Here is a 22,402-nt window from a genome sequence, read left to right as displayed (position 1 = left end):
GAAACATTTTGGCATTACTCACACATGAACATTGGAAATGTGTGTGCTTATTTGGAAAAAAGCTACTGAATTTGTTATCCAGAAATAAAAGCAGACTTATGATGACAAGTTATATTCTAAACTTCAATAAAAGCTGCTTGGACAAACTATTTAATGAATACTTGCCCCCATTAAACAGCAAGATGTCTGTTGCATTACAGAAGTCAGAAATTGAGTCACTTCTTTCTGTTGCTTTCAGTTGCTAGAATACTGGCAATTCCCATAAATATATTTAATGTATCATGTAGATTCCCAGCATGTAATTGATGGGATCATATCTTTGAACTACATACACTGAGATTATTTCTGCACTCATGATTACTTTCTGCCTATCATACAGAAGCAACATGCTGAAAAGAGCGAACCCACCATAAATTGGTACTGACTACAGCATGGCACCAGGCACAGTGGTAGGTGGAGGGAACATAGATCCCAGTGAGGATACAAATACTAGGTCCAAGCCAACTTCCAGCAATGCTCCCATGTTCAGAAACTTCTAGCTGGCACGCACATGACCACAGTGGAGAGGCCTCCTATGATGCCTGCTGTGTACTTTGCAGCTCTGATGAGAAGAGCTCCCCCTAATATCATCAGAGGAGCCACCATCACACCAGAATGTAGTAATCAAACAGGATGCTTTGGGCTTCAGCTCTAGTCATATGGTAATGACCAGCATTCCAACTCCAATCTATGGCTGCAAAGGCTGCACCAAGTGTTACCCAAGAGTCTCTCTTCATGAGTTAATGAGAACAGGAGTTCTGCCCACTATCAAGGCAGACAAAGCTATGAAACCAATACTTCCGCCCTGGCTGGTGTGGCTCAGTTGGTTGGAGCATCATCCTGTGCACTGAAGGGTCACAGGTTCTATTCCCTGTCAGGGCACATACCCAGGTTGGGGGTTTAATTCCAAGTCGGAGCACATATGGGAGGCAACCTATTGACGTTCTCTCACATAGGTGCTTCTCTCTCTCCTTCTCCCTTCTTCTCTCTTTGAAATCAATAGAAATGTATACTCGGGTGAGGATTTAAAGAAAAAAAAAAGCTGCCCTAGCTGGTTTGGCTCAATGAGTGTCAGCCTGTGGACTGAAGGGTCCTGGGTTTGATTCTGGTCAAGGGCACATGTCCAGGTTGCAGGCTCAAACTCCAGTAGGAAGGTGCAGGAGGTAGCCAATCAGTGATTCTCTCTCATCATTATGTTTCTATCTCTCTCTCTCCCTCTCCTTTCCTCTCTGAAATAAGTAAAAATACATTTTTTTTTAAAAAAAGCACAGAAAACTTCCTAATAAGTACACATAGATTGAATGAATTCTATCCATCATATCCTGAGGTCAAATTACAACCTTTTCAATAGTTTCAATCTCATGAAACATTCCAAGTCATAGTAGCACCATGCTCCAAGACCAACAGCCTCTCCAGCAGCAAACCATTTTCCCATCTGATCAATTTTAAGTATCTTTTTCCATTGATGGTTCCAATGGTGCCTCCTTGAGTCCTTGGCCAGTTTTCTTATGCCAGATCCCAGTTCTTGTCTTAGTGTCATATTCCTTGCTGGGTGTTAAGAGGCATTGATTCTTTGTGATGGAATTCTTCACAAGAGAAGGAAAGCTGGGTTCAACACCTTGGAAGGTGGTGTCAAGAGAAACACAAGTATTTTGGTCAGCATGGCGGTGCCTCAGTTTTTCCAAGCAGATCTAAAATGCTCAGACCCACGTCACCTCAACTGCCCAGTTGCCTTTCAGGCTAGTGAAATGCGGACATGCACACCCTGGCCTTCCATCATCCCTTATTTTCTCTCCTTCCTTTTTTTGTTTTTTTTTTAATTGGTCCTACAGTGCTGCCTAGGATCCCATCTAACTGAGAAGAAGAGGCAGGGATACTGGGCATTCTGTCTTTTCTCAGGTAATTAAGGAATTGTCCCTCAGATCGCACATTTATGTGTATCTGTCTAGGCAAATACCTGAGGAGCATCCATGCTGCTGCAGTGACACCATCATCGGCTGTGCCGCCCCCTTCTTGGTCACAGCAGCCCCTGCCGCCAAGCAACTCTGTTTGGTCTGCCTTACCATTGGGTTGGATCTTGCATACATGATATTAAACACTTAAAAAAAATATTGGTTCACTGAGTTTTGCAGATCTTCCAAAAGTTGATATATTCCAGGCGGTAATATTTAAAAACCCAAATGAATTAAAATCACCAGCAATCTTACAAAGAGTGCTTTGAAAGTAGTGTTAACCTCACAGGGCCTTAACAGGACTTCACAGGGGTCCGTAAACCACTTTGAGAGCAATTGCCTTAAATAATATAGTTATATTTAATTCACCATCTCTGAGGTTTCAGCTCTTCCATGTCTGCCAATTTTTCTGTACCATAAACAAGAAACCTTTTCTGTCACCAAAGAAACATGCTGCAGTGAAGAATTACAAAGATCTATCAATAATCTCAACAATGTCTTCAAGCAAGCATGAACTTACTGTACCCTCACTATGGGCCAGACTCTGCTCTAGGCAACAGCTCAGTGAGTAGGAGAAAATGAATTAAACTCATGAATAGAATAGTTTTATTGGCTTCTATTTGAGATTCAACTTTGTTCCTCTCAAATAGTCCAGTAACTATTGTTCATTAAATAATTTACACTTGTGTTTTAAAACTACAAGTTGCCAAGGAATACATGAAAACTCTCTGAATTATTTGCAACTTTTCTGTAAATCAAAAATTATCTAAAATAAAAGTTTGATTTAAATTAATTGACACAGTTATAGAGGAAATAAATAATTTTTTTTCTCCCCAGTTTCCACTATGAATGGTGTAAAGACTCAAATATAGCTTTTACTTCTGGAGAGAACACCAAACTGACTAGCACATATATGGTCCCAATTTCAAATCCCTAGGAGAGAAATTTTGATCAGCCCAGATAGAGTCAAATGTTTACCCTTACTTCATTCTACTAGGGCCACTGTTGCAGGGTCATGTTGTACAAATTTGGCTGCCAAGTGTGCAGCTATGTGGATGAGAGAAGCGTTCTTAATCAAAGTAACATGACCTGAAAAGATACCCCAAAATTGTCTGCCATATATATATTCCAAAATCCTGAGTAACATACATGCAGATAAAATGTAGTCCATACAGCAAAATACCAAAAAAAAACCCCACAAAAATACAAACAGAAAAAAAGTATACATATCAAATAAGTATCTTCTTATATAAAAGGCTAATATGCAAAGTGTCCCCTCGGGAGTTTGACCGAGAGACCGGGAGTTCGACAGGGAGACCTAGAGTTCAATAGCTCGCTATGATGTGCACTGACCACCAGGGGGCGGCATGGAGCAAAGGAAGGCCTGGCCAGCAGCAGGAAGGCCCCAATCAGCCCTGATCACCAGCCAGGCCTAGGGACCCTACCCATGCACTAATTTCATGCACCGGGCCTCTAGTTAAACAAAAATGGTTGCGATTCCTCATTAAAAGATTAAGGTCAGAGGAAACTTGTACCTTTTGCTGTAGTAGGTAGGTGGAAGTTTAGTTATTTACCATCCACAGCCCTCTACTCTCCTAAACTTCTGGGGGCAGCCCTGGGCTCACTCTAGGGGGGTGGGCATTCTTGAAGCTTTGCTCACTAGGCTTGAGATTAGGGAAAGCACCTCTCTCCATGGGAGGGGGAAAACAACAGAGCATCCCCCTGAAAACTCTCTGTACACAAATCCACTCTAGAATTTCCAACCTCTAAAGAGTCACAAAAATTTTATTGGTCCCCTACCTCTTTTCTAGGATGCTTACGTGATCAGTCCTTTACTTTGGAATGTGGGAGTGGAAAGCAACTACTGCCTTGGGGTGACAGACTAAACTGAGATTTTCATTTCTTCAAGTATAGTATATACATATGTATAGTATTTTATATGCTCACTCAGAACTAAGGGTCATTATTTATCAAACTATGCTTAATGAACAAGGTCAGTTGGAAATCTCTCAAAACTCATAATAATCTGAGTGTTTAAAAGACTAATTACCAAAAATTTATATGAAATAAAAAATGACCCCGAATAGCTGCAGCAATACTGAGGAAGAACAAAGTTGGAGGGATCACAATACCAGATATCAAGTTATATTACAAAGCCACTGTTCTCAAAACAGCCTCGTACTGGCACAAAGAACAGACATATAGAACAGAACAGAGAACCCAGAAATCAACCCAAGCCATTATGTTCAATTAATATTTGACAAAGGAGGCAAGAGCGCACAATGGAGTCAAGAGAGTCACGTCAATAAATCGTGCTCAGAAAATTGGACAGATACATGCAAAAAAAAAAAGAAAGAAACTAGACCACCAACTTACACCATACACAAAAATAAACTCAAAATGGATAAAAGACTTAAATATAAGACAGGAAACCATAAAAAGCTTAGAAGAATCCATAGGCAGCAAAATATCAGGCATGTGTCATAGCAATATCTTTATTGATACAGCTTTTAGGATAATGGAGACTAAGGAGAAAATAAACAAATAGGACTACATCAAAATAAAAAGCTTCTGCACAGCAAAAGAAACCATCAACAAAGCAACAAGAGAACCCACTGCATGGGAGAACATATTTGCCACTGTTACATCCAATAAAGGTTTAATCTCCAAAATTCATAGGGAACTCATACAACTTAACACAAGGAAGATAAATAATCCAATGGGCAAAGGACCTAAATAGACACTTTTTGAAAGGACATACAGAAGGCCAAGAGACATATGAAAAAATGTTCAAAGTCACTAATCATCTGAGAAATGCAAATCAAAACAACGAGGTACCATCTCACACCTGTCAGAATGGCTATCATCAACAAATCAACAAATGCTGGCAAGGATGTGGAGAAAAAGAAATCCACATGCACTGCTGGAGGGAATGCAGACTGGTGAAGCCACTGTGGAAAACAGTATGGAGTTTCCTCAAAAAGTTAAAAATGGAACTCCCATTTAACCCAATAATCCCACTTCTAGGAATATATCCCCCCAAATCAGAAACACCAATCAGAAAGAATATATGCACCCCTATGTTCATCGCAGCACAATTTATAATAGCTAAGATTTGGAAACAGCCTAAGTGCCCATCAGCAGATAAGTGGATTAGAAAACTGTGGTACATCTACACAATGGAATACTATGCTGCTATGAAAAAGAAAGAACTCTTACCATTTGCAACAGCATGGATGGACCTGGAGAGCATTATGCTAAGTGAAATAAGCCAGTCCAAGAAAGATAAGTATTACATGATCTCACTCATTGGTAGACTATAATGAATAACATAAACTGTGATGAACAAAAATAGATCCAGAAACATAGAAGCATCAAACAGACTATCAAACCTCAGAGGGAAGGTGGAAGAGGGTGGGAAGGGAGGGTAAGAGATCAACCAAAGGATTTGTATGCATGCATATAAGTATAACCAATGGACACAGAGAGTAGGGGGGTGAGGGCTTGTGCTGGGGGGGCGGAAGCAGGCAGGGAGAGGTCAATGGGGGAAAAGGAGACATATGTAATACTTTCAACAATAAAGAATTAAAAAGTAACAAAATAAAAAATAAAAGGCTAATTAATTTTTGATTCTTTTTCTCTCACTAGGCCTAATAGTTCTTTAAAGTTAAAACTTCTAATAATACCAACAACTTCCATTTGCATATTCTTTAGCATTTATGACATGATTTCAGATAAATGATTTAATTTTATCTTCATAGCAATTCTTTAGTGTTTACCTCATTACAGAGGATAAGAGACATTGATGCATCATACAGGTCCAAAGCTCCATATTTTATACTGCTGCTGCAGCTGAAGTAAATGCATAAATACAGTTAAAACAACAGCAGTGACTCAGGACCCTTGCCTGAAAAAACAAAAAGATTTTAATTACTAGTTAAGTTTGTAGTTCAATGCGTTATTACCTACAGTCTAATATTAGCCCCAAGTGTTGTGGTTGGTAGCAGTCATCCGGGAGGCCACGAGCTGAATGAATTAAATGATCCTCTTTATGCCAGAGACTCAGACTTCCTGGTGAGGTAGGAGTGGGGGTGGGGAGAATATATGATTTTTCTTCCTTGCAACTCCAAAACAAAAGCACCACTATGTTACAAAGATCTCTCCTCTTCAATGCTCTATAGGTCTGTAAAGTTATGAAGACCATGCTCAGCTCAGAAGCATGTCAATAAAATACAGAGTGTGAGCACCCTGGTGTCCCTGAGTTTCACCCCCAGAGCATTAGATTCTCACTCAGGTCCAGCGTTGGTCCCACAGGAATAAAAGTGCTGAGTAGACACAATCAACTTCCACTTTCACCCCATTGCTTCCAGCTGAACTTTCCCATCCAACCTCTGTTTTGAGTTAAGATTAATAAATATATTTGAAATTGAAATCATCTCTTCCCCATTGTCCTCTTCCTTTCTCCAAATCCCCTTCCCAGTTTCATGGCATGATGAATACATACATAATTCATTATGGAATAGATTGGCCTTCTCTTTTTGCTCTACTTTTTACATTTGCAACTTCCTAGAGCATTCCAGCTTTGAGAATTTCTGCTCATTCCCACCCCTATCCAAAAAATTTAACAATGATGTTTGTAAGTTCCTCTAAGAAAGCTGACAAAGGTCTGACTTATTATTCTATTGTCTGCATGATATTCTATTTTACTGATATGCCAAAAGGTATTCTAACCTTCTCTTCATTAGTTTATATCATTTTCAAAATTTTGGTCATTATAAACAGATCTGTAATTAACATCTTTGTCTCATATTGTCTTACATTTCCATGCTTACAGTTCTATGGGCTAGATTTCCAGCAGTTAAATGCTGAGTCAAGGGTATGTCTAGTTTTAATTTTAATATTGGCAAATTATTTTCAAAATGTACTGAAACAATGTACATTTCTAATTGCAGTGGATGAAAATCCTCCTTCTCTCATATCCCTGCCAGTAGTAGATGTTATCACTTATTAATTTTTATGAATCTGATGATTATAAATGATAACTTAATTTGTAATTTCTCTGACTGTGAGGGCAGTAGAGAATATTTTCATATTGGTTGATGTACATTTATAAGTTTTAAGTAAAGTACTACATTGTGGTATTAAAAAAACAATTTTTCTATCCTTAGGTCATGAAGATATTTTCTTATAACAACTTCTATTAACTTTGTTCAAACACTTTGGGAAACTGTGTGACACTCTAACAATAATACGACACCCAGGCCTACTCTATAGGCCTGCAATTTTACTCCTAGGTATAAACTCAAAAGAAACATATGTATCCTCAATAGGTATGTTCAAGAATGGCCATAGCAGCTTTTTTCATAATAGCCCAAAACTTGAAAAAAGAACTGAAATGTCAACCGGAGAAAGAATAAACACATTGTGCTATATTCATGCAGTGAAATGCTACCCAACAGTCAAAAGAATAAACTTTGATACACACAACAACATAGGTGAATTCTGAAAACATTTTGTTAATCAGAAGAAACCAGACACAAAAGAGTATAGTTTATATATTTACAATTATGTAATGCTTAAGAAGAGTAAAAATTAATCTGTGGTATTAAACCACAGAATAATGCTTACCTGCATAAAAATGGTTGAGGATTCTTTTTCCCCTAGAAAAGAGCACTGGGAAACTTCTAGAGTGAAGCAAATAACTATATTTTGATCTCTGTGGGTTACACAGTTGCATACATATGTAAAAATTAATCAAGCTACATACTTGTACTTTGCACTTTATATGAGTTATATCTTTTAAAAGTAGAAAAGGCGCCCAGCCGGTGTGGCTCAGTGGTTGAGTGTCAACCTATGAACCAGGAGCTTACAATTCAATTCCCAGTCAGGGTACATAACCAGGTTGCAGGCTTAATCCCCAGTGTGGGATGTGCAAGAGGCAGCCGATCAATGATTCTCTCTCATCATTTATGTTTCATCATTTATGAAATCAATAAAAATATATTTTAAAAAACTAAATAGGAATTCTAAATATTAGAAAAAAGATGTAGCATTATATTTGTTAGCTTTTATTATATTTCCTCTTGAGTCCCCAACACCTCACTGAAAAAAATATTAGAAATACTGAATTTTAGTGAGATTGCTAGTCAATCAATAAACCCACACTGATTTATAACTGGGGTCACAGTTCAAAGGTTTAACTAATAAAAATGGATGAAAGAAAATAAAGTGTTAGTACAAAAATTTTATTTTATTGAATTTTGGGTTAAACAAGTGATATAAACATCTGTGATACTGAAGATTTTCAGTAGAAACATATAAATTAATAAATCAGAAAATTTTATTTTATAATTTTTCCCTCTGCTATTTAAGCCTGAAAAAAATGACACATTTTATATCAGAACTTCAATATAAATTTCTATATTTCCATTGTAAAGTGCAGAATAGAATTCAACTTAGAATCCCCTAGCTGGGAGCAATATTTTGTTTTATATACTTTCTGAGTTGAGAGAGAGAGAGAGAGATCTGTTGTTTCACTTATTTATGCATTCATTGTTTGATTCTTGTACGTAACTGGCCAGGCATCGAACCCACAACCTTGGCACATAGGAATGATTTTCTAACCAACTGAGCTACCCAGCCAGGGCTTATATACTTTTATATTTTCTAAAAGAAAACAGCTGCTCACAAATTTAGGAAATTCCTAACCTAACAATTTTTGTACAACAATTTTTCAACTTAGTGCAATTACACCCTAGATATTTGTGGAATTATGGCATTCTGGCATAATGACATAAACAGGTACCATAGTATTGTACTGAGCTCAGTAAAAAATGTCTACTTATTAACTGTAAAAAGATTGCAAATAAAAAAAGAATTGAAATACTATTTTTTTATCTAAACGTTTAGAAGAATGATCCCATTGCTAATAGAAATGTATATTAAACTGAAACTGGTAAAAGCTTTTTGGAAGGTAGTATCCAAATATATGTGTATGCATTTGTGTACATGTAAGTGTGGGTTATATATGTGCATATGTGTGTATAGATACACTCTCTAGTAATATTTTATTCACTTGGATCCAGCAATTCTTCCTATGGGATTATAACATATGTTCATATCATGATCATTTTATTGTCAAAACAAATACCAAAAAATAACCCAGAAATATACTTGACCCAACAGAAGGGAAACTCAGGGCCTAAGAGAAATATGTGAGGCCATGCATCGCATAGACCGGCCTCGGGGAGCCTTGAAAACACAGGCAGCGCTCACTGCACCTTTCACTTTGCCTGAGAGCCCCCAAGAGCAAACTTTTTAAGAAGGGGATCTGGGAAGAGCCTTAAAGAAAGGTGATATAGTGGGGATGGGAAGCTTTTGAAGTAGGCTAAAGAAAAAATCACGGGTTGTGCAAAGATGTATCTAAAATTTGTTTACAGCAGCCTTTTCCATGCCAACCCCACCAAAAGACAGCCCAGGAAGCACAATTATTTTTAAGCATTTTATTTTTTCTTTATTATTTTTTAATATATTTTTATTGATTTCAGAGAGAAGGAAGAGGAGGAGAGAGAGAAACATCAATGATTAGAGCGAATCATCCATCAGCTGCCTCCTGCATGGCCCCTACTGGGGATCAAGCCTGAAACCCAGGCATGTGCCCTGCCTGGGAATAGAACTGTGACCCCCTGGTTCATAGGATGACACTCAACCACTAAGCCACACTGGCTGGGCAGGAAGTACAATTTTTATTCAAGAAACATCCAAAGATAATATGCATAGTAGGAGGAGGTCAGAGCCAGAAGAGACATATGACATATGAGGAGATTACAAATTGAAAAAGTTGTGGGGAGGAAAAGTAAATCCCTTACTCTCTGGAATCCTTTATAACTGCCCTTCCACTGGTAGAGGAGAAAAGTTCATCTCAGTCTGGTTTAGTAGTTCCCAAGCTTGTCCGCTCATTAGATCACCTGTGATCTTAAAAACTTCTGAAGACAAGAACCCACCCATGCTTGGCTGGGACCCAGGCAGTAGTAGTGTCAGAGCCCCTCTGTGGACAAGTTTGAGAATTATCTGGGTATCTCCAGTCTCACTCAGAGGTTCTCAAAGTTAAGCATCAGCAAAATCCCCTGGAGGCTTAAAACACCAATTACCGGGGCCCCATTCTGTTTCTGATTCAGCATGGATGGGATGAAACCTGAGAATTTGCATTTCTATCAAGTTTCCGGTGACGCTAATGTTACAAGGCTGGGGGCCACACTTTGGGAACCACTGATGTTTAAAAACTTGGTTTTAGTCAATAATTGAAATCTACCTTTGAGATTTAATTCACAGACTAGGAGGACAACATCTAGATTTTTCAAATTCCTCTCTTCTGTGGAAGATGAAATTTTATGATCTGTGGGATTGAAAATGCTTAGTGACTGCTGTCTCACACCCATTGTGGACTGTGTGCTGGTGGCCAAGGCTTATGTCTACAGGTATTGAATGTGGGATCGATCCTGGACTCACTGCACAACCCACTGAACCCTGCCCTGCCTTTGTTTGCAAAGGATCACTTGCCCCATGGTCAGAACCTCTCTGCATGGCCATGCTGCTCTGCCCTTTAGCTCTGCTTTGGCCCTGCACAAAGGGCTTCTCTATGAGCCTGAACAGGGAGGAACGCTAGGCCTCTGTGCCTAAGGTTCCTCCCAGCTTGAGTCCTAGAACAGAGAAATTAAAGCACCCCCAGATTTTAAAGAACCACCAGACTAGAGGGGGACCCCTTCAGTGTTGCCAGGGCCCTCAGATGGAGTAGCAGGCAGAAGCCAGGACTGGACGGTTGTGCCACGCTCTCTCATAGAAGTTGGGCTATGGTTGCTCTCTTTTCTGGTTCATCTCCCTCATCAGATCTGGCTTTACTTCTGGCTGACAGGTTCTGATATATTCTTGGATCCTTTATGCAAAGTTCCTCTTGCCTGACCATCAGACCAGTGTAGAGTCTAGGGATGCATGCATCTCAATCACCTGGGCTGCTAACTGGGCAGCCGATTGTTGGGTCTTATCCCAGACCTACAGGGTAAGGGACTCTATGGAGAAGATACAGGAGGCTGCACTATAAGAGATACCCAGATAATTCTTACATGCAGTAAATCTGGGGATATCTATAGTAGGCTGTTACCTTCTGAGCATAGAAACTGTGTGTTGTTGATAAAGCATGTCTTCACCATCTGGCAGAGGGCATACAGGAGTTGGCGTACAGAGGGCTGGATTCCAGAGTCGGGGGTGGGGGTGGGAGGGAACAATCACAAGCACAGTAACATGATGCTTGCAAATTGTGTGAGTGCATGTATATGCATGTGCATGTGTGTGCAAGTGTTTGCTTGTAGGTATGTGCATGTGCGTGTGTACAAGTGTATACACGTATATGTGGATCCTCTTAACACCATTTGATTTCTCTTCAGCTTCAGAATAATTCCTGCTTTTGCTTGGACAGTGCTCACCAGAAGCAGTGATGATATTTCAAGTCCCACAACCACAGCCTACTGCTTACATGAGATGAGACACGGAATGAGGACCATGGAAGGCCATACCCAGCACACTCCTTTCAGAATTCCCCATTCTGTCTGGGTCAGTCGGTAGTGGAGTGAGCCCTGGGACTGTGCTCTTTAACTGATTCCGTCTACCCCTGATACCATGCAGTGGCATTCACATATGCTAAGAGCACACATGGCATTTCTCCACAGTAACACAAATAAATGTTTGTAGAATGAAGGAAGGAACAACACATGTGACAGTTCATGTTCTGCAATGAAGCTTCTATAATTTAAAAAAATAGCTCTCATGTAGGTGGTACTTCTCGTGTGCCAGGCCCTGTTCCAAACACTTCGCATATGATACTCATTTAAACCTCTCAATTTTAAAAGTTTCCCATTTCACAGAAGCGCAGGCACAAAGAGATGATGAGACTCACCCACAGTCACAGAGACAGGGCCTGAGGCAGGGGCTGAACTCAGGAAATCAGTTTCAGAATATGGGTGGTCAGCCCCCTCCTCTTTGCCTCCTTGAACATGCATTTCAGGAGATTCTGGGCTCAGCCCAGACCCTCTTTCAAAAGCACACATTGCTGTCCTCCTGAATCGAGTCAAACCAGAAGACCAGGTACAAATATTTCTGAAGGGAGAAACCCCCTTATATGCTAAGACATGTTTTCTCAAGCATGTTTTGTGTCTGTGAAAAAATTAGTAGGTGGATAGATTGAGATAACTTTTTATTTGAAAACCACACACACACACACACACACACACACACACACGCACACGCACACACACACACACACACAACAAAACAAAAAACCCACGACTTAGATTTAGTTTGCTTCCTTATGCACTTAATATTATGTTGAATCTGGGTGAAATTTTGATACTACAAGTCATAATAAATTTAATAGGTAAATAAACACTCAAACTGCAAGCTTTACTCTGTAGTCAGGGTTGGGTGTAAACATGAGAAGGTTTAGTGAAATTGTTATTGTGCCTACCCATTTGTATTTCAAGATTGTAGAAATTCTACTTAAATAAAACAGTATAATGAACATAATATTAAATTATGCCATATAATCTTCCTCTGCAACATGCAAAAATTGAAGGGCATTCCACTGTCAATGACAGGTAGGTTAAATAATTTGTACTTTTCTAACAAAACTAGAGAGTCCATTTTGCTTGTTAAAATGCATAGTGATTTACAATAGTCAAAACTACACTTGGCAGCAAGTTATGTTGAAGACAAGATAGGTAGGAAATATTTTCTTGATTAGATAATGGTTGGCTGAAATTCCTTCCAGCTTTTGTGAAACAAAAGTTAGCAATTGAAAGCATATCAGATGATGCATCAATTTTCCATAAACAGACGACAATGCAACCTACTTTATTGAAAAACCTTTATGTGGAGCTAGATTTAATCTCTCAATTTGAGGAGCAGTGCCATGAAATAAGATGTCTGCATGCAAAATCTCCAGATTTCCAATGTAAATATAAAACAGAGAAGGGCTTTGTTCCCTTGGGGATGGCACCTATCTTGGATTCGTTTTTTTCTCTCTGATGTTCTTGCATGGTTTTATCAGTGGCTCCAGGGAAGTGAAACAGCAGTTTGCTTCCTTAAGAACAAAGGCTGGAAGAATTTTTAAAAATAACACATTAAAAGTATTTTCCCTACTGTCCTTTTTATTTGTTATGGATTTCCTGAGGAGTAATTACTGATTCAAGTAATGTGTGTTTTAATGATTTTAATGTTTAAAGTGGCAACTAAATGTGACCTGAGTTTATGCTTCCTTTTCTAATTTTTGTTTTCTTAAATAATATATGAAAATGTTTCTTCACATAGGCAACTTTTATCTACATAATTTGGAAAAGAGGATGAACTTAAAAAAATATAGAGCCAATTATATATTTCTCATAAATAGCTAACTACTTCCCACGCACTCCCCCCCCCCCCCCCGCCAAAAAAAATAGGCCTTTATCGGCATCTTTAAATTTAGTTGGTAATTAAGTATTTAGCACATGGTATGTGTTTGATAAATGAATGAATGGCAAATAAGACACAGTGCTGAGATCAAGGTCCAGCAATGTAGTTGTGCATAACTAGTATATGCAGCTAAATAATACCCAGGGGAAAAACATCTGCTCCTGCATGTGCCCCTTATTGGCTATATGGCCACCATGTTAGTTTCTTCTATTTGTTCCTATAACAAAACAGTCCTTTTATGTTCTGTAATATAGCTATTAACTGATTTCTGTTTTATATTATCAAATGTTTCCGTTTTCCCTACATATTTAAAGCAACGCCATAAAAATGTCAATATTGTTTCACAGTCATTTTGCTGAAGCCATTTCTCTCTATTTATTTGTGTTTTAACTGGCAATCTTAAGTAACGTAAGCATAATTTCTTGCCAAAGCAGTATAGCCATGCAACAGGTTAGCTATCAGAAACCATAGAATTATGATGTGCCTAGACTGTTTATTCTAAATACTGTTTCCCATGTAGAGGAACCAGGCATTCTTGTAGAAACCGCCCACGCCAGATCTGATTCCTACAGCTGCAAATGTACAAGATAAGCCTGGACCATCTTGAGATTGTGTTAAAAAGACATTTGAAGAGGCTTCTCTTGCTAAAAATGGGACAACATCAGCATCAAAAAGCATCAATATTCTAAAACAACTAAATAAAATAAGCCACAGAAAAAAGTTAAGCACAGATACAAGATAAATGCAAACAGCATTATAAAAGTCTGTAAGATCCAAACAGTAATTCATGTTACAGGTAGTAATGAGGTGTTGGGGTCATTTTAAGTAATTAAAAGTACAATTCACATAGAGATATATCAATTATAAAGATTTATGGGACACATAATCTTATGTCTGTATAAATTAAAATTGGAAATAAAGTGAGATATGACAAAAATATAATAGTAGAAGAAATGGACACATCTGTTAGCCTTTTACAAGCAAGTAGATAAATATTTTTTTAAATTATAAGAACTTTTATTAATATAATGAATAACAGTTATTTAAAAGATGCATTCTTTACACCATACACAAGAATAAACTCAAAATGGATAAAGGACTTAAATGTACAACAGGAAACCATAAAAATTCTAGAAGAATACAAAGGCAACAAAATCTCAGACATATGCCAAAACAATTTCTTCACTGATACAGCTCCTAGGGCAGTTGAAACTAAAGAGAAACTGAACAAATGGGACTACATCAAAATAAAAAGCTTCTGCACAGCAAAAGAAACCATCAACAAAACAACAAGAAAACCCACCTCGTGGGAAAACATATTTGCCAACGTCATATCTGATAAGGGCTTAATCTCCAAAATTTATAGGGAACTCACACAACTTAACAAAAAGAAGATAAACAATCCAATCAAAAAATGGGCAAAGGATCTAAATAGACACCTTTCAAAAGAGGACATTCAGAAAGCCAAGAGACATATGAAAACATGCTCAAAGTCACTAATCATCCGAGAGATGCAAATCAAAACAACAATGAGGTACCATCTCACACCTGTCAGAATGGCCATCATCAACAAATCAACAAACTACAAGTGCTGGAGAGGTTGTGGAGAAAAAGGAACACTTGTGCACTGCTGGTGGGAATGCAGACTGGTGCAGCCACTATGGAAGACAGTATGGAGGTTCCTCAAAAAATTGGAAATGGAACTCCCATTTGACCCTGTGATCCCACTTCTAGGAATATATCCCAAGAAACCAGGAACACCAATCAGAAAGGATATATGCACCCCGATGTTCATAGCAGCACAATTCACCATAGCTAAGATCTGGAAACAGCCTAAGTGCCCATCAGTAGATGAATGGATTAGAAAACTGTGGTACATCTACACGATGGAATACTATGCTGCTGTAAAAAAGAAGGAACTCTTACCATTTGCAACAGCATGGATGGAACTGGAGAGCATTATGCTAAGTGAAACAAGCCAGTCAATGAAGGAAAAATACCACATGATCTCACTCTTTCATGGATAATTAAGACCATTACAAACTTTTGAACAATAATAGATACAGAGGCAGAGCTGCCTCAAACTGATTGTCGGACTGCAGTGGGAAGACCAGGGAGGGTTGGGGGACTGGAGGGAGGGGAGTAAGAGATCAACCGAAGGACTTGTATGCATCCATATAACCATAACTAATGGACATAAGACACTGGGGGGTAAGGGAGGGCAGGGGCTTGTTAAGGGCGGGGGGGAAAAAGGACACTTATGTAATACCCTTTGTAATACTTTTAGCGAAAAAAAATAAATAAAAATAAAAAATAAAAATAAAAAAAATAAATAAATAAAACTAAACAGGAAAAACAAAGCTGTAAAACTACAAAAAAAAATATAGGAAAATCTTGGGGGAAAGAAGGACTTTGTAAAGCAATAAACAAGTGAAGCCAAAAAAAAAAAAAGATGCATTCTTAACTTTTTACCTTATAAACAAGAAGGAACACTTTGTTTACAGTGTCCATAAATAGTTTTTAGAAAATAATCTTAAGTCACATATTATATCCAAATACTTACGTGGAAAAACACATTCTCTGTCTTAAATAATACAAAATTAGAGGTAATGGTGAAGAACAAAAAGATAAAGGTAAATAAAGAATTTCTCAACTAGAAGTTTTACCATGGCCTCCTATATAACTCCTGGCCCAGCCAGCTTAGTAGTTGAGCGTCAACCTATGAAGCAGGAGGTCACGGTTCGATTCCCAGTCAGGGCACATGCTCAGGCTGTGGTTCGATCCCCAAAGTGGGGTCTGCAGGAGGCAGCCAATCAATGATTCTCTCTCATCATTAATGTTTCTATCTCTCCCTTCCTCTCTGAAATCAATAAAAATACATATTTTAAAAAACACACACAAAAAAACAATGTCTATAGGGCAACTTTCCAGCATGTTCCTCTAGCACAGCCCCTTGGTGACTTCTCTGCCATCCAGGGACCCACAGCCACGCCTTGTCTAATAAGATCTAGATCTCAGCCATGGACTAGCTAGGGACCTATTCTTAACTTTATAGTGTAGCCCTGATGTTGTGGCTGCCCCTGATATCTGCTATGCCTCTATTCTTTAGAATTTTTATTTCTTATAAGCCAATCCATTGTCACTTTTCTCTCTGGTTATAGTCAATAATCCTTTATATTAACTTTACCCTTTTTTTGTACAGTGTGAGATATTAGGGGGAAATACTATGTGTACAGTCATAATCCTAGCAACATTTGTTAAAAGGACTGTTTCTTCTCTATTATCTTGAGACTGCCAAAAACCAATTGACCATGCATGTGCAGGTCTATGTCTGGTATTTATGTTTTATTCTATTAACCTATTTGTCTATTATCTCATCAATACCACACTACCTTGATTACTGTGATTTTATATTAAATCTTGAAATTAGCTAATATGAATTCTCCAACTCGGTTCTGCTCTTCAATATTGTTTTGGCCCTATTAAGTTCTTTGTTTTTCCATGTAGAATTTCTACAAAAAAAAAAAAAAGAGAGAGAGAGATGATGATTGGGATTATATTGTACCTATAAATCAATTGAGGTGAACTGACATCTTAACAATATAGGGATTTACAATCTATGAATTTGCTATAGACCCAATTTTAATTAAATTTAGTTGGATTTCTCTTGTGAATGTTTCATAGTTTTAGCATACAAATCTTATACATATTTTGTATAAGTATTAGTTATTTTAAGTGTTAAGTATTTTGTATTAAATATGGAGTATTTTATGGTTTTTATTATAAATGGTACTTTTACATTTTTTAAGGTTCAATTTTTTAATTTTTTTAGTATTTATTTTGTATCCTATGACCTTGCTAAATTTTCCTATTAGTTCTAGGAACATTTTTGTAGATGCTTTTGGGTTTTCTACTATTGCCTTAGTCAGTTCTAACTGCTCTAACAACGTAGTATAAACGGGGTGGCTTATAAACAACATCAATTTATTTCTCACCGTCTGGAACCTAGAAGTCCAAGACAGGGGTGCCAGTATTGTCAGGTTCTGGTAAGGCCTCTTCTTTGATTGTAGACTGCCAGCTTCTCAGATTCTCACATGGTAAAAAGAGACATCACTAGCTCTCTGGCCTCTTTTTATAAGGATATGAATCCCATTCACTAGGGTTCCACCCTCATGACCGGATTACCTCCCAAGTGCTTCAACCTCTAAACGCAATTACATTGGTTGGGATTATGGTTTTAACATATGAATTTTTTTGCGGGGGAGAGGGACACGAAAACATGCAGTCATTGCATCTACATAGACCACAGTTAATCTGTAAATAAAGAGGCAAATTTCTTTCTTTCTTTCCCATCTGTATGCCTCCCCACCCCACTTTTCTTTCCTTATTGCATTGACCAGTAACTCCACTAAAATATTTAAATAGAAACCATGCTTTTTTTTCAATCTTTGGGTAAAAGCATCCAATTTTTCATTAAGACACAATAATTAGAAGTATTAGCTGTGCCCTAGCTGGTTTAGCTCAGTGGATAGAGCATCAGCCTGTGGACTGAAGGGTCCCAGATTCAATTATGGACAAGGGCTCATGCCCGGGTTGCAGGTTTGATCCCCAGTAGGGGGATTGCAGGGGGCAAGCAATCAATGATGGTCTCTCATCATTGATGTTTCTATCTCTCCCTCTCCCTTCCTCTATGAAATCAATAAAAGGATATATATCCTATATAATAACAGGGTAATATGCAAATTGCCCTAAGAGCAGAATGACTGGGAATGACTAGTCACTGACACACACTGACCACCAGGGGGCAGACGCTCAATGCATGAGCTGCCCCCTGGTGGTCAGTGCGCTCCCACAGGGGGAGCTCTGCTCATCCACAAGCCAGGCTGAAGGCTGCCAGTACAGCAGTGGTGGCAGGAGCCTCTCCCACCTCCTCAGCAGCACTAAGGATGTCCGACTGCAGCTTAGGCCTGCTCCCTGCTGGCAACTGGACATCCCTGAGGGCTCCCAGGCTGCCAGAGGGATGTCTGACTGACAGCTTAGACCCGATCCCCCGGGGAGAGGGCCTAAGCCAGCAGGTGGACATCCCCCGAGGGGTCCCAAACTGCGAGAGGGCACAGGCCGGGCTGAGGGACACCCCTCCCCCGAGTGCACAAATTTTTGTGCACCGGGCCTCTAGTATATATATAAAAAATATTAGCTGTAAGATTTTATTTCTCCTGACTTTCATCCACTCAGAGAAGTTTCTGTTCATACCCAGAGTTTTATCATGAATAAATCTTAAATTACATTAAATGACTTTTGTGCATTTATTGAGATGATCCTATGGTTTTTCTATTATAGTCTGTTGATATGGTGAATTAAATCACTTGGCTGTCTAATGCTGAATCTTGCATATCAGGAATTCCCAGCATCTTGTTTAATCTAAAATGCCTATCTTTGATTCCCAGGAAGATGGTATTCAGATTAGCTATAAATACATGATCATTTATAATTAGTTATGATTTATGATACAGGCTTCAAGGTTTAGTCATTCAGTCCTTCAACAAGTATCTATTGAGATCTACTATTGTCCTGCATTAAGTGGTTAGGGAAATCTGTGCTTGGCTTTCAATAAGATAATTGATTTAGCTATTTTTTAAAAAATTCATAAAACATATATCATAGTTACACTCACCTTTTTCTAGATTCCCACAGGGTTCACTTCCTTCAGTTCTGCTCTCATGCCGCCATCTCATGGAAGCCTTCCCTGACCACCCAAGGAAGCATAGTCCTCCTTTAACCCTAACCCTTAGTTGCTGTTCTCCTCACCCTGATTTTTTCCATGACACTTGGAGTATGAATTCCTACTTTCTTAGCCCTACAGTATAATTTAAGCTCCCAACGTTTAAGGCCATTTTCTGCTTTGAGCACTAGGTCCAAAAGCCTAGAATGATACTTGATATGCAGATATGATCAAGTATATGTTGAATGAAGAAAAAACTAAAGGAGATTGTACATGTAAAGCATGCGCACTGTATCTGACCCATTAAAATTAGCTATTAATACATTTGCTCTTCATCGTGCTTTCTCATATGTTTCTATAATGAATCTATCTGGTCCCAGCAGATGGCACACTCAAACCAGGGTATTTGAGGAGAGTAATAAGTGGATTCTTTATAAAAGATGACCTGGGGAGAGGAAGTTTTAAGGGAAACAAAAAAGGGAAAGTGATGCCCCTGCAACTAACAACATCAGTTAGGGAGCCCTTGTCACTATAGGTCTGAGGAATAAGAATAGTGTGCGTGGTTACGTAATGCAGGAAGGGAAGCTGTAGTTGAAAGAGAGGGTCATCTGACAGGATCAGCAGCCTCTGCTGGGAGAACACCTTCACAGAAGAAATAAATAACCCAACATCACTGCTCTTCAACCACTTCCTGAGCCCAGAGACCAGAGGGAAGGGGAATCCCAGTGAGGCACTTTATAAAGACCAGCCTCTCAGGGACACACAGCAGAGTGGAGAAATACAGACCAGATCTGGAGTGGAGCATAGAAACTATCCAGCACCCATAACACACAGACCAAGGGTATGAGTTTATGTTCTCAGCATCCAGGAAATGTTACAAAGTGCTACCCTTCTAGGCCATCTTCTTTTTGTCCAATCCTTTCCCTCCTTGACCTACTAGCTCCAGAAGGGTTGCTTGGCTGGGAGGTATGCCTTGGGTGAAAATGCTTTGTTCCTCTGAGATACTATGAAGAATAAGTTCATACAGCTGTGGAAGTGCTCTCAGGCTGTTTCCTAACTGCTCTCCTAATCTGCGTCTCTTGCCATACAAAATAAAAGAGCTGTGAGTCCCGCAGCCTCCCGTGTTCGTGCTGCGGTGCAGCATGTCTGTGCATTGTTAAGCAGCTGCCACAATTTCCCCCAGAGGTTGCTACATTTCAGGGCTGGATGAGGTAATGGGGATATTTAGCCCAAGTTAAGCTTGTAAAAGTGCTTTGGGAATCTCTGGAATGAAAAGAACTGTGCATACCCAAAGAGTTTGTTATTAATTACATGATGTATGCCCAGGGTTGGAAAAAGATCTCTGCATGGGTATCTCCCACTAGTAAATATGACTACTTCTTTGCAGGGACAAGATTAATCCAAGAACTGAAATGCAGTAAAATAATTTGGCAATGATTGTAGGTAGGAAAACTTGAGATTGTTTTTCCTACCTACAAGATGAGAATACTGATGACCATTACATCATCAAGGTTGGGAGAGGATGTCATGGCAGTAACGTGTATAAATTAATTTATGAGGCGTTCGTTTGAAGTGTCAAGTAACATTCTTGGAATGGTGGCTAGAACATTACAAGGGTCCATGCAATGCAAGACTGGTTACAAAGCCATCCTCCAGCAAGCTAGGTGCAGTGTCTCCCTCTGTCTGGGTTATATCTTGAAATGCAGCCAGGTATGACTTAATTAATTGAGTGCAATAAGGGGCCTGAAGACAGTGAAACTGAGGAGGGACTTGGACCTTAAAACCAATCCTTCTCTCCTGGGGTGAGACAGGTGGTAGGCAGCTTGACCCAGTTGCTGATGCTTGAAGAAAGTCCAGCCCAGCAGGCAGAGTTTAGTGTCCAAGAGAGAGGCAAGAGACCAGGCCAACAGTAGATTCTAATCTAGAGGGTCTAATAATAAGTGGCCTCACGGGGTAAATCAGTAAAACTGACAATGACAGATACATGGATGCTCGCTCAAGCAAGAGCCAACATAGATCGCCCAGCAAGGACTGTGGCTGCCTACATGGGGCTCAATCTCAGATTTTTACAAGCCAGAGACTGTGTAAAGGGCAGGAAATCCACGGAGAAAAATAACTCAGAGTAGAAAACGGGCCCAAACCAGCCATTACCCAGAATTCCTACATGAAGTATATTTGGAGAAGGCAATCTGGTTGAAATGTAGTTCTGAGGCTGTGTTTACATAGAACTTTAAATAAGGTTGAAAAAATAACAGTTTTCCATATCACAGAATGTAGTAATTATGGAAGAAAGGGGACTGGAGACTAGAGCCCTACACACACACACTAACTCCATGCACTACTATCCCCAAACTAGCCATCCTAATTTAATCCCAAAACTGAACAGACAAGCAAGCAGCAAACATGTGGTGTTTCTCAGCTCACTCAGCTCAGCCAAGCACCAGGTGGTGCTACGAGGCCCATCCTAATGTACTTCCTCTGTTTCTGACATTTGTTTCTGAATGACCCTTTTCACCTGATGTACAATACAAGTTAAAGTCTTACAGAATTTATCAGCTTTGCAGTATTCCCTGAAACACAAAACCATGCAAATAGTAAGTGATCAATAAATATCTGAAATTACACACTTGAGCAGAATGATGCATTCAAAACTCTTAGCATCTAATATATTCCACCAACCTTCTCTCTTTGTCATTTTTTCCAGTCATCAATGCCTAAAATTCTCTTTTGGTCTGAGGATGTTTCTTGAGCCCTATTCAATCTAGGGATTGTTTTGACTCTGGAGCACCTCGGCAAGCATTTTTAAAAAATATTTTATTATTGATTTTAGAGAGGGAGGGAGAGAGAGAGAGAGAGAGAGAGAGAGAGAAAGAGAAACATTAATGATAAGAAAGAGTCATTGATTGGCTGCCTCCTGCATGCCCCATGCTGGGGATCGGGCTGCAACTTGGGCATGTGCCCTGACCGGGAACCAAACCGTGACCTCCTGGTTCATAGGTCAATGCTCAGCCACTGAGCCACACTGGTCGAGTTAGGCAAAAATTTTTGACCTCAGCCTTTTTTTTTTTTTCACAGATTGGGCCAGGTTTATGCGCAAGAGTTTTGGCTGAAGATTCACATGGTGAGTCTCAAGAAGTTAGAAATCCCAACTCCCTTTGTTGAGCTTGTTCCTTGTCATAATGACCATTGG

General features: G+C 39.1%; 1 pseudogene; it reads right to left on the bottom strand.

Moving 5' to 3' along the window:
* Window positions 1-215: 215 nt before the first annotated feature.
* LOC139017030 (growth hormone-inducible transmembrane protein-like) lies at window positions 216-1,702 on the bottom strand (annotated as a pseudogene).
* Window positions 1,703-22,402: the final 20,700 nt, after the last annotated feature.

This window comes from Myotis yumanensis, unplaced genomic scaffold, assembly GCF_028538775.1.
Source record: "Myotis yumanensis isolate MYYU_CA2020_CCGP unplaced genomic scaffold, mMyoYum1.0.hap1 SCAF_9, whole genome shotgun sequence".
In the NCBI taxonomy this organism is placed as follows: Eukaryota; Metazoa; Chordata; class Mammalia; order Chiroptera; family Vespertilionidae; genus Myotis; species Myotis yumanensis.
Note: the sequence above shows the minus strand (reverse complement) of the source record. Positions and strands in the feature narration are given on the sequence as shown.